Raw genomic sequence first — 13,243 nt, forward strand, 5'->3', positions numbered from 1 at the left:
CGTCGGACCGGATCCAGGGGTGGGAGATGGTGCCCGGTCCTTCGTGTCGTCTGAGCCCAATTGCATGGTCAGTTCTTCTGTTATGACACGGGGGCGAGGGAGCTCAAGGACACGACACCGGAGGCAGAATACAGTGTTAGCCCCGTAGGGTATTTATTTACAGTGCAGGTGGGTGGAAACACAGATGATGAGTCCGGAGGTTTCAGCCTGGCGGGCTGGGGGTTTCAACCTGGCGGGATGGCGGTAGTGGTTGGCATGGGCTGTGGAGGAACAGGAAAGCAGGGTAAGTCTCCACGGTAGGCCAGTACATAAGATATCAACGAATCACAAGAATAGGCACAAGAGCAAAGTTCATAACTAATCACAGAGGATACTTGCCAGGTCATTCTTAGGGAAGAACTGACGATGAATGAAGGGAGTCCAGGGTAGATGTAGCCAGAGGGTTAATTGGGAGTGGAGACAGGTGTGTTGGTTTGACTGTGGCTGGATAACCCTCCAATCACCGGGAACGAGATTCACCTGCGGCGGAGAGCACGCTGTGCTCGAGTTGTGGGGGCGGGTGCTCGAGCTGTGGGGGCGGGGGAGGGCGTGTGTGACGGCCCAGCCGTAACACTGGTAGAATGTTGTAATTCAGAATCCTGTGTCATATAGAGCATATTGATTTGAAACAGATTGCATTGATTCCATTTCATTGCCATGGCAATTCTGAATCATAAAAATATAAATACATTTGAATAGGATGATATCATAATCAAACACAGCAACTTCTGCAGAATTTTTGAGCTAGAATGTTTGGTTGTTAGGCGCCAATTTTTATTTAGAATTCAGTTGTGGTGGTAACAGCCCTATGATAATAATAATAATAATAATAATAATATAATAACTTTATTTGTATAGCGCTTTTCCTGCAAACGTTGCAGCTCAAAGTGCTTTGACTAGACCTGCAATTAGCAAGCAAAGATTCCTGAATCTTCAAAAATGAGCTTTTATGTCCAGCACCAGTTTGCACCACAGATGGTACAAGGAAGACAGCATCTTAATTCCATCAACAACGGTGAGTATAAAATGAGTTATGAATTTGTTCATACTTTATTTGGATTTATTTTGGACTAGTTTAAACAAATGAAGCAGTTTTTTTGGTAGCAGTCAATTATATAATTGTGTAATATAATTATAAATGTCATATTTATACAATATTTAATTTGGATTGTAGTGCCTTGTCCTGGTCACAAGCCGGTGCAGAACACCATCCTCTGTCTCAGAGAGTTGGACCACATAGAGCAGTGCCAGCACACCTATGTCTCTGAGCAAGACTACTACCTCTGGCTGGAACACCTTTTTTTTTTTCTTCTATTTTTCTTTTTAATTACAGATATAGTAGAGATTATGACAGGAAGGATGGGTGAGAGAGAGAGAGAGAGAGATAAGGGATGACATGCAAGATATGTCCGCGGCTGGAATCGAACCGGGAGCCCTGCGGTACTGTGGTCAGCGCTTTATCCACTACGCCACCTAAGCGCCCCTGGCTGTAACACTTTGACCCCATGGTTCACCACCACCTGCCTGAGGAGGAAAGGGGCCATTATGTCCAGCTTCTTCTTGGAGCGGAGGACCAGAGCTATGCAGGTCCGCTCCAGCGAGAGAGAGTTGTACAATCACAGAGTGACAACGCTGATGAAGAGAAAGGCCCGGGCTGAGTATGAAGAGGTGGTGGAGCCTCCATGTAAGAAGCAGTGTGTGAGCTCCAACCAGCAGTGGCTCTCTGCTGAGGAGATGGTGAAACTGGAGGCCATTCCCGGGGATTCTGGACGTGGCTGTGGAGATGGGCTTCCTGTCTGCCTCTGACTTGTAAATTCTCCCTCTGACTGACAGCTCAAAGCCTCTGACTTTGAATGGACTGTGTTACAGGTATGTATTGAATTAAAATGAATTAATTTAGTAGTAGTAGTAGTAGTAGTAGTAAGTAGTAATAAGACTAGATATCTATATTTTATTTCAGGTAAGTATCTATCATTTTAGAATATAAATAAACAATCATTTAACGTATCAGTGTTGTGATGTGTCTTTATTTCGTCAGAATCTCAAAACACACTCTCTGTCTCAAATCAAATCAAATCAAATCTTTAAAAAAAATGGCATCGCATACAGTTGTAATAGACATAGTCAAATGCTTTGGGATCCTGCTCCATGCTTAACAGCAGCAGCAACAATTCAATAATAAGTCATAAAAAGTGACAATAAAGTGACAATAGTATTAGTGACTCTCTCTCTTTCTTCCCTCCATCTCCTCTCACTCCCTGCACCCTCTCACTCTCTCTCTTTCTTCCCTCCATCCCCTCTCACTCCCCGCACCCTCTCACTCTCTCTCTCTCTCTTTTCTCTCTCTCTTTTTTTCTCGTTCTGTTTTCAATATATTCATATTAGGACACACCTCTCCTTTGATTTCTTGTCAAGGACAATGTAAACAAAAGGCAGACAAGAACTTTGTATTTTGGTGCAGTAGTCTTTTCTCACCAGATGGGGGCACCCTATCATTGTTTGTCCTCCTTGGGTTGACCGAAAGGACTGGATGGATCACGTCTATTGATTAGTGTGTGTGGATATTGATAACAGCATTTCTACAGCTTGGTTTTGAAACATTCATATATATATAATATGAAGTTTGGTTGGTCTGAAGTGTAAACTGCAATGTAAACCTGGAAAATTGGATCAAGTTAACTCTAGGTTCAACTGTCATGAATTCAACTGTCAAGTGCCTCTGTGTGTTTCTAACATGGCCATCATTTACAAATGAACATTTCTAATGAGAGAATCTCGGATGCATTTGAAATATTAGCACCACAACAACACGATTGAACTCTGTTTGTAAAGCCTTGAGTCTTTATTTGAGACTATTTTACTTGAGACTATTTTAAACCCAGAGTAAAGACCCAGAGAGACAGATAGGCTGTTGGTTATATTTGGTGTTCTTTGGGCATGGAATGACCTGCAGGACACACTAAGACTGGCTGTTTTACTACCATCAGGCCATTTTTCACAGGGCCATTCTTGTAATAATGTTTTGTAGTTTGTAAAACAAATGCAAAATTAAAATTGGCTGTGTAAATGATGTCCTTTTAAAATCTTCATGTAAATAATAATGATCATGGCACCCTTGAAAAAGAAAAAGAAACCTTGGTCTCAAAGGAACTCCCCAGAATAAATAACGGATAAATAAAAAATAAAAAAAATGTAGGCGAGTGTGGTCCTGTCTATGAGCTGTCCTCTCCAGCCTGTTTAGCTGTGAGTGATGGTACTCACCAGTCTGGTCTGGCCAATCTCCCGCCTGTGTCCTTGGGTCCGCCACCAGCCCCCCCATTTCTCTCAGCCCCAGCCAACGCTTTTCCTGTCAACCATCCCAACTTTATTGACATTACAGGAATCGCTAATGAAACGCTGTCTGGGTCTAAAACACACAACGTCTGCCTATGGAACTATTAAAGGAAATCACACACAACGTATGGTGGGGGGTGCACACACATACACACACAAACACACACACACATACACACACACACACACACACACACACACACACACACACACAGAGGTGCAGTCTTTCCCGAACACAATCTCATCAGTACTCAACTGTATCTATCTATATACCTTGTGTGTTACATACGGGAACACAGACCTGGTAGAGAGAGACAGAAGTGTGTGTTGTTGTAACTGGAAGGTGATGCGACCGCCCGGTACCATCCTATAGCACTTCCTCACTGTCTCATCAGCAAATAGGTTTACAGCACACAGCACTCAGGGTTATAGGAGAGGGCTCTATGATTGAACTACGAACCCACCATGGTATTTTACTACACTTCCATTTGAAGGGAAAGACACCCTATTCAATTAGCCTGGGTCTGTTGTGGCTCTTCGGTGAGCAAACTTCACTTGTGTCTTTGAACAATTCTTTAACATGTTGGAGCTTTATCCAGAACTACTCTCTAAATTAGTTTTTTTTTTTTTTACACTTAAAGAGGGGGGGGGGGGGCAATCAAGGGCTCTGCAGCCTATAGACAGTAATGCATCTCAATGCATTAGCAGACCAGCAGTGCTGTTTTTTTGTGAAAAAGTACAGGGACCCCAAAATAAAGACCCCCCTCACCCCCCAATAACACAACCTCTGGGGAGCCCCTTGCTGTGCGAAGCAATCACAGCAGATTGGCCCCCATGCTTATGCTAAAGGACCTGACCCCCCCCACCAAGAGCCTTATGGGTATGCCAGGTCGCCCAATCGGTGGGCTTACATCCCCCCCCTCCATGACAAAGGCCACCGGAATGCCCTTTCCTAATAAATAACAGGGACCTTAACAAATATGTGCCTGCGCTAAGAAAGGCCCGCGACGAGCCCCTTCCGTGTGGTCATCTTTAACACAGGTAACACACTGCTACCGTTAAACAATGAAATACACCCAGTCAAAGCTGAGAGCCCTAGACCTTCTAGAATTAGAAGGACCGTCGTTTTCTTTTGACCAAGAAAGCAACACTGTGGCCTGTTTACTGTATGAACTCACTCGCTATTGTTTCCTTCACCGTTCTGTATGTGTATGCAAGTTCCTGCAATGATTGAAAAACAACACACAGTGGCCTGGGGTGGTCCAGTGGTCTAGCACCGCGGTCTACAGTGCACACATATGCCCATGTCGGCATGGGTTCAAATCCGGCCCATGCCCTGCTGACATGCCCTCTCTGTCTCTCTCTCCCTTCTTCTCCTACTTCCCTGTCTGTCTTCACTGAATCTGTCCAATAAAATGAAAAATATGAGTGGGACTGCCCCACTCAGAAAGAAAAACAACACACAGGCCTACAAGTCACCATCCTGACTGTGTGATTGAAGCTGCTGGTTATAGATCTCCTATTCATACGTGACGGACAATGGTCTTTGTCGAATCAGAAAGCGTATGATTGGCAGCTGTTGTGGGGGTTGGGGGAGGGAGGGTGCTAGTAAGGGATGGAAGAATCTTTTTTTTTGCAATACTCTCTAGCCTATTTGCCACTCCAGAGGCTCAGAGACACTCAGTTTACAGTAAATATAGGGCTGTTTCAAGCCCTTGTCAAAGCTCTGAATCATAATGGAAATGGGCCAACACCTTTAGGCTTTGTCCTCTCTGCCAGGAACATCCAAAGTCCCCAGCCAATGTTAAAGGGGGACTGTCAAATGTTTCACATTCATGGGAGACAATTACCTGCATGTGAATGGCATAATTGCTCTAGAGAGGCTTATAATACAATGTTAAGCAATGCCTAGTCATTTCAGCAGTAGAGCCCCTAAGGGAAAGGTGATCATCACCATCGCCTGGGATAGCAATGGCCCTATTCTATCTTTAGGAACTTTGGACTGAGTTTTTTTTTTTGTGTGTGTGTGTGTGTGGATAGTAGAAGGATAGTTATCTTATCTGATTGCCAGCCTATTCATTAGAACTGTTGAAAGTGGGAATAAATGACTTCCTTTGTGCCATGGTACTTTAAATAAGGAAGCACCACATTCAAGATAGTAGAAGATAGACTGTGAATGACGTTATGTGAATGTAGGTTAATTTCCCTCTTCGACTCCCACCGCCCACCAATGAAAAAAAATAACTCTACTGCCTGGTACTGTAAATCTGTGGGTACGCTGTCTCACGCAAATATCACATCGGGATGAATCATACAATATGATGAATATGATTCAAATGTTGTGTAGTTGGTGTTTGAGTATGGACATATGATTAGGATATAATAAGTATATATGTTACGGTACATGTGGGAAAACTAGGGTTAGGGTTAGGTGCTAGGGTGCTACGGTTAAGGTTAGGATTAGGGTTAGGGTTAGGGTTAGGGTTAGGGTTAGGATTAGGGTTAGGGTTAGACATGCCAGCATGTACCAAGTCGACGTAGCACCTAACCCTAACCCTAGTTTTCCCACATGTACCGTATTCCCACATGTACCGTAACATATATATATATATATAGTAAAATACGAGGATACCATAGATACTGTGTGTCAGGTACAAACTGTCTCTAGATCTACCATAAGAGTCACACAGAACCGGGGGGGTTCTGATCCAGTCCAGCCCATCCTGTGCCCTCCTTTACTCCGACATGGAGGGGGATTGAGCTGTCACTAATGTTCCACCTGCAAAAAAACAAAAAAACAAAAAAAACGTCTATTTCCTTTTCTATTCATGATGTACCACAAGTGTCCAGTGCCTGTGTGAGGAACTGTAAAGACCCCATAGGTGCCTGTCCTTGTGCCTGTTGATCCCCTGACAAGGGACCCCCTTGCTCATCTCACTAATTACATGCTAGCCACACTGTAAATGGGCCTCTTCTGCTAATCAGCCTAAGCCAGGGAGGGAGGGAGGGAGAGAGGGAGGATGGAAGGTAAGGAGGGAGGGAGGGATGGGTGCATGTCAATAGCCAGCCCCCCACTGTGAGGTCCTGATTCCTTTGCCTAACGCCCCAATCCATCTAACTCCCTGACTCATTTCTAGTCTTTAACTCCTTGACAACTTTATCCCTGATCCCTGCTGTTGCTTAGACTTATCCCCTCAGAGCCTGCGGGATACCTCCCCCCTCTTACCTGACTCTGAGGCTGGCCGACACTCACCTACAGAAGGCTCCATCAGCAGTGGAAGATTGGCAATTTGATTGTAACACGTGGATGATGGAACAGAGTATACATGACTCTGAGTTATACGAATCACACACAGACAGACACGCACGCAAGCACGCACGCACACACACACACACACACACACACACACACACACACACACACACACACACACAGACACACACACACACACACACACAGACACACCCCTTACCCCCTCACCTCCCCTCCTCTTACAGTAACCAGCTGCCAATGGCGCAATGCCCACTCCCTCTGGCCCCCACACACACTCCCTCCTTGATCAAACACACACACACACACACACACACACACACACAATGTAGTAGCAAACCTAAAAGACTCGCCACACAGGAGAAGTGTGCTGCCCCACAAAAGGGGCGTTGAAAGAACCCCAATTAGCCTAGTGACAGTAAGCCGCGGCACGGGCCAGGAAGCGTGGCGCACAAAGGGGTCCAACTTTTATACGACACCTTAAAATAAACACTGGTGTCTGCCCTCCTCACGCTCCAGCGAGCGCAGCACGGCCGCTCCCCTCTCAGGCCTTTGTGACCACACAATTGCTCATTCATTGATCGGTCATTCATTTATTGGGGAGAGCCGCTAAGCCAATGAAGTGACAAGAAGGGGTGGTATGACACGGAATGGATGGAGAGAGAAAAAAATGAAATTAACAGTAGGAGGCGTAAAAAAGAGAGGCCCTTTCGACTGAATTCCATGCCAGACTTCCCTGGTCAATGATTATATGAGAATCAATGCACCGGGACAATTCATAGCCAGGAGGGGAGCTGATTAGTGGTCCACCATTAAACTGTACTGTATAATACTGGTGTGTGTGTGTGTGTGTGTGTGTGTGTGTGTGTGTGTGGATCCTGATGAGGAGGGTACAGTCAGCGTTGACAGGGGCGTGTATTGATCCAAAGGGGAGATTGGAGATTTGGCCCACACAAGGATCAACAGACACACACACACACACGCACACACACACACACACACACACACACACACACACACACACACACACACACATACTGTCTTTGTCGTTCTCATGTATTGTATGTATTGTTTTGTGTTGACCCGGTGTATTTCTGTATTTATTCTTGCCGGGACCTCTTGACCAGGTCATCATTGAAAATGAGATTTGTTCTCAATTGATGTTATCTGGTTAAATAAAGGTCAAATATATATATATTTTTTAAAACACACACACTCCCTCCTATCCCCAATAGCCCCAATGATCATCGGTCCTCATATTGGCCTCTAAGTAGCAGTAAAGCACATCAACAGGTTTCCACTGCTCCGTGCTGTACTGGATGTGCACTCCAGGACCCTCGGTAATGATCGGCAGGCTGACAGCGACGCTCTGGAGTTGTTCTCTATTGATCAGGTGATCCTGCTCTATCAGATAAGCCAACAGATCTATGAAGGAATCGTAATTGAGCCGATAAGTGTGTGTGTGTGTGTGTGTGTGTGTGTGTGTGTGTGTGTGTGTGTGAGTGTGTTCTGGTCTGTGAGGATTACTGGTGCTAGTGTTGCTTTTCCATAGTATGTTTTTTTTTATTTCACACACACACACGCAAGCACGCACGCACGCACGCACGCACACACACACACACACACACACGTATATCGGTCTTGTCTCTCCATTCCCAGTGCTAATTACGAGTTGTAAAGCTCTGATTGTGGTTGTTGCTTTGACTCCCAGAGGGGGTCAGTATTCAGCCTCTCCACAGAGTGTGTGATTAGACGAGGAGGGGGGGGGGTTCAATTTAGATTGAGCTCCTGAACCCCTCAATAGGAAGACTAGGATATCACCACCAGGATACTATTAGGACTGGAGGATGGGACATGGATTGGTGGAGGAAAGTCTTGGGACAAAAGAGTGGGACAGAGTGGGAAGTGTAACGGGGGAAAACATGACAAAACATCAACGTCTACTGTACAACAGTGGGGGGCCAAGAGTGAGAGATACTGTATATATATATAGATGTCAAAACCCACCTCTTCAAGCTTGCCTTCACCAGTTAACCCTCTCCCTCTCCCCTTCCCATGTGTCCCCAGCACTACCTCAATTAGGCCCCTATACTTTCTTTTATTTATTTTTTGTTTCTTTTTATTATTACCGGTACTACTCGATTTTTTCAGTTTGTAAAGCGTCTTTGGGTGTCTAGAAAAGCGCTATATAAGTCTAATGTATTATTATTATTATTATTATTATTATTATTATTATATCTGAGTCACACACTTTAGGGTTATGTGGTCTGTTATGATACAGGGAGAGCTAATGTGACACAGAGGGGGGGGATGTGTGTGTGTGTGGGGGGGGGGGGGGGGGGGGTGCACAGTCGTATCCTACAGGCTTATCCTACGTTTGGAACGGAAGTCGTGTGTGTGTGACATCATTCCTCCGTCCCGTGCGTTACAATGAGCCGCCTGGGGCGCTTAGGTGGCGTAGCGGGTTAAGCGCTGACCATGTAACCGCAGGGTCCCCGGTTCGATTCCGGCCGGGGACATATCCTGCATATCCTGCATGTCATCCCTCCTCTCTCTCTCACCCATCCTTCCTGTCTAAATCTCCTACCTCCACCAGCCTTCCCATGACTTGGGCTGGATGGAGGAGCGTGTGTGAGTCAGGAGTGCAGCAGATCCATTGTTGTGACACAGTAGAGGAGGTGTGAGGTTTGGCCCACGCCCGACGCTCACCTGTGACAGTAAACGTCACCTATCAGCTCTCTCACCGCAACAGTCGACTGAGGGAGTTACATCGGCTAACTAACTAGCGAACCCCCGCCCCCCCCCCCCCCACCCCGCCGCCTCAGACCACATCATCTCAGCGACAGTCGCAATTAACGTCAATTAACGGCGGCGACGTCAGCCCGTCGCCTTCATTAGGTGTGTTATTTCACAGGGCTGAACGTCGGACAGAGCTGTTCTGTTGGACTGGGGTTTAGACCTAATAAGTCTCAGGGGGATAGCACCTGAGGGAGGGTATATCACACCGTTCATATCACTGTCTGTGTGGTGAGTGTGTACACACACACTCAGGTGGGCCGCGCTAAGGGTTACGGTTAGTTAGGACTATGAGGTAAGGGACACAATGTTTGTATTGGCCGATGGGAAGCAGCCCAGCGGAAAAGCAGCAGGGATTGGCTGACTGGCTTATTGGGTTCACCCTGGGAGCTCATTAATACTGTTACGGTCCAGGAGAGAGGGAGGGAGGGAGGGAGTGGAGGGGAGAGGGGGCGAGAGACTGTAATTAGACTGGCCAAACTTTTATTTGGGAGATCTGCTGACGGGAAAATGGAAAATGAAATCACAAAAATATGATACACATCTAGTCTAGATTGACCATCTACTATATGTCAAAATAGACTTTTTGTATGATTTCCTTTAATGACTTTCTACCCCCCCTCCCCCAAAATGACTTTTGCAACGACTTGCTTTGTTTATTTCTTCTCCCTCACATCCGTGGAGCTGACACCTCCCTCTCCTGCATTCCCAACCCGACAAAACTGCGGAGCATCCTTATCTTTAGTTCAGCTTTAGCTCAGACCCAATCAGTGCAACTCACACACAGTTCACCTCAACCAACATCTCCATACTGTATCTCATGCTTTAAATCAGGGGCCTTTAGCTCGTTTCCATTTCTCCTCCTTTCTCCTCTCCTCTCCTCCTCCGTGCCAGGAATGATGGTGTTGTTGAAGAGAGGCGCGTCCGTCATCACTCACAACCGTCGGCCGTAAATCCAGCCGGGATCAACCCCTCCGCCGCCCTCCCAAATGAGGTCATCTTTCTCCACCGTGTGCCCTGGTGAAACATGGAGGATGATGATGATGATAATGATGGTAATTATTGGTGATTTTCCAATGGCGGTGTGTGTCATTAGGAGAGAGGGGAAGAGAGAGGGGGGGGGCGGGGCGGGGCGTGGGTGGGTCACAGCCTTACCGAGGGTGGGATGGATCGGCTGTCCACGGAGCACTGTTTGGATCATCTGCCTCATTGTATTTCAGCTGTTGATTAACCCTCCAGCGAGATTAACGTTGAGCTATTCCTGGTCAGGAGAGGAGAGAGAGCAATGGGTGTCCTTCCCCGTGTGCAGTCGATCAGTCAGTGGTTCCTGAGGACACAACATTTTAATACTGTGTTCTTTGCAGACTCTTAAACCGAATGGTAGGAGAATATGAGGGATTGGTATCTAGAGAAAAGGAGGCCATGCCATGGAACTCCATTATTTCACAAGTGGGATTGGGTTCTGTTACATTTGAGGTCAAATAGAATGTTTTTCACTGAGAAGAGTGTTTTGGGGAGTAGTGCCCTTTATCTACGCATCCATAGGGGCTGTTTGGACACAGTTCCCTCGCCTCTGCTGATTTAGTGAGACAGAGAAAGAGAGAGAGGGAGAGAGAGAGAGAGAGAGAGAGAGAGAGAGAGAAAGAGAGGGAGAGGGAGAGAGAGAGAGGGAGAGAGAGAGAGCAGAGAGAGAGGGCGAGAGAAACAACAGGAAGAAAGCGAGAGAGAGCAGGAGAGAGAGAGGAAGGGAGAGAGAGAAAGAGAGAGAGAGAGAGAGAGAAGGCGAGAGAAAAAACAGAGAGAAAGCAAGAGAGAGAGTGGGAGAGAGAGAGGAAGAGAGAGAGAGAGAGAGAAGGCGAGAGAAAAAACAGAGAGAAAGCAAGAGAGAGAGTGGGAGAGAGAGAGGAAGAGAGAGAGAGAGAGGGAAAGAGAGAGAGAGAGGGAAAGAGAGAGGGAGAGAGAGCGAGAGAGCGTGCAGAGTGAGTGTAGGGGAAAATGAAAGTTCTCTATCTCTGTCCAGAGGCCAGGCCTCCTCTCCACACGCTCCCTCTTCCTTTAATTACTGTGTTCATGGTGGGAGAGCGCTGATGACTTGATTAAGCCTGCCGTGTGCAGTTCCAGTCTCTACCCTGCTGATGAATGGGCCTCAAGCTTATTAACTTACTCATGGTGATCAATAGGGCGCTGAGGCTGAACATTGCAAGGACAGAGGAAAGCTGCCTCTGCTGCTGCCTACACGCTGTAGACAGGGACCAAAGACACACTGATGATTAGCGGAACTAAGCAACCGCTCCATTCAAGGCAACGAAAAACGGATATAATCTATATCTTAAATCCACTTTAAAAAAAAAGAAAGAAATGATGAGGAGAAGAGATGTCTTGGAACGCGAGGGTATTTGATGGTCATTGCTGTAATAACCAACCGAACGAACTGTAAAAAAAAATATTTAATCGAATCTGTGACTCTTTTTTTTCCACCATGATGTAGGATGTCAGTGAGCACTAGGCTCCTAGAGGCTCCTGGGAGGGCTCTCGTGTGCTGTGAGGCAGGGGGGGACAGAGAGGGTCAAAATACCAAGATATCACCAAACACAGTAGCAGGGTAGGCTAATATAGGCACATTTTGGCTAAGTAGGCACATTTTTCAGACGATGCGTCAAACACTTAGCCATAGCCGGGGACATGTCAGTGGCCAATCAGAGACAGAGGTGTTCTTGTTCAGGTGAAAGCTGGAGAGAAGGGTCACCCCCCCCCCCCCCCAGGGACATCAGGTCTGAGAGTGGGCAGGGAAGGAGGGAGGGAGGGAGGGGGGCTCATCCACAGAGCTCATTTGGGCTGTGGTCGAGGCATCAGACCCCAGAGGATGGAGACTCTGTGTGGAGCTCATCTCAAGTGGCGTGTAGACGCTGACGGAAATATAATCAAGGTTACATTGAACATAGGCTGATCCCAGCCACAGGAGTCTCCGCAACATCCATTCTCCAGCCTGAGAACACGTGCTGTTTCCTCACATTCCTGCTATTGATCACCGCTACTGTATGATGATATGTCCTAAAGGGCTTTTGTGCCAGTATTGATGTTTAATGCGGTCACCGATATAGTTGGCTCAGCCCACACACCATGACTAAAAGGTGTCGCTTGATTCATTTTTCATGTAAAAAAATCAACGCTTCCTGTGTCAGAGTAGACACATATCATATGATCACCTCTCCCCCCCCCCCCGACCCCCCCTCTGTCTGGGTCTATCTCTGGTTTGATACGGTCCTTAATGAACAGTACTCTGTAATGGACACCTTGAGCGCTTTCTTTCACGGCTAGGCTAGGCTACGCTAGGCATGGGGCGGTGTATGCCGCGTAGCCTGTATTGACCTCTGTTTCCCCTTCGCCCTGTGTGTGTTTAGACTGTGTGAGCGGGGCAGTGTCTTCTGGGAAGAGCCCTTTAGGATGATGTTCTGCACCATTAGCCTGGCCGCGCCGTGAGGGAGAGAGGGCAGGCTCCATTTCAGACTCATTGATCTGCTGCTGGCCCAGGCAGAGACTAGCACACGGGAGGACAGCAGAGCCTTAATAGGACACGGCACAAGCACAGACCCTGTCACCAACGACCACCAACCAAGAGATGTCATCATAGTCATCATCGTCGTCACCGTCATCATCATCATGAATTAGTGGTGGAATTTGGAGTCTGTGTCTGTGTCGTGAGAGTCAACTCTACTGGGAGTCAATTCTTCTCGCTCTCAAGTCCCTCTCCCTCCAAAAGAGTCTAAAAGAGGAGTCAATACTTTTGGGGTTGACTCCCCACTG

This window comes from Nansenia antarctica (genome assembly GCF_963989245.1).
Source record: "Nansenia antarctica genome assembly, chromosome: 12".
NCBI classification, from domain to species: domain Eukaryota; kingdom Metazoa; phylum Chordata; class Actinopteri; order Argentiniformes; family Microstomatidae; genus Nansenia; species Nansenia antarctica.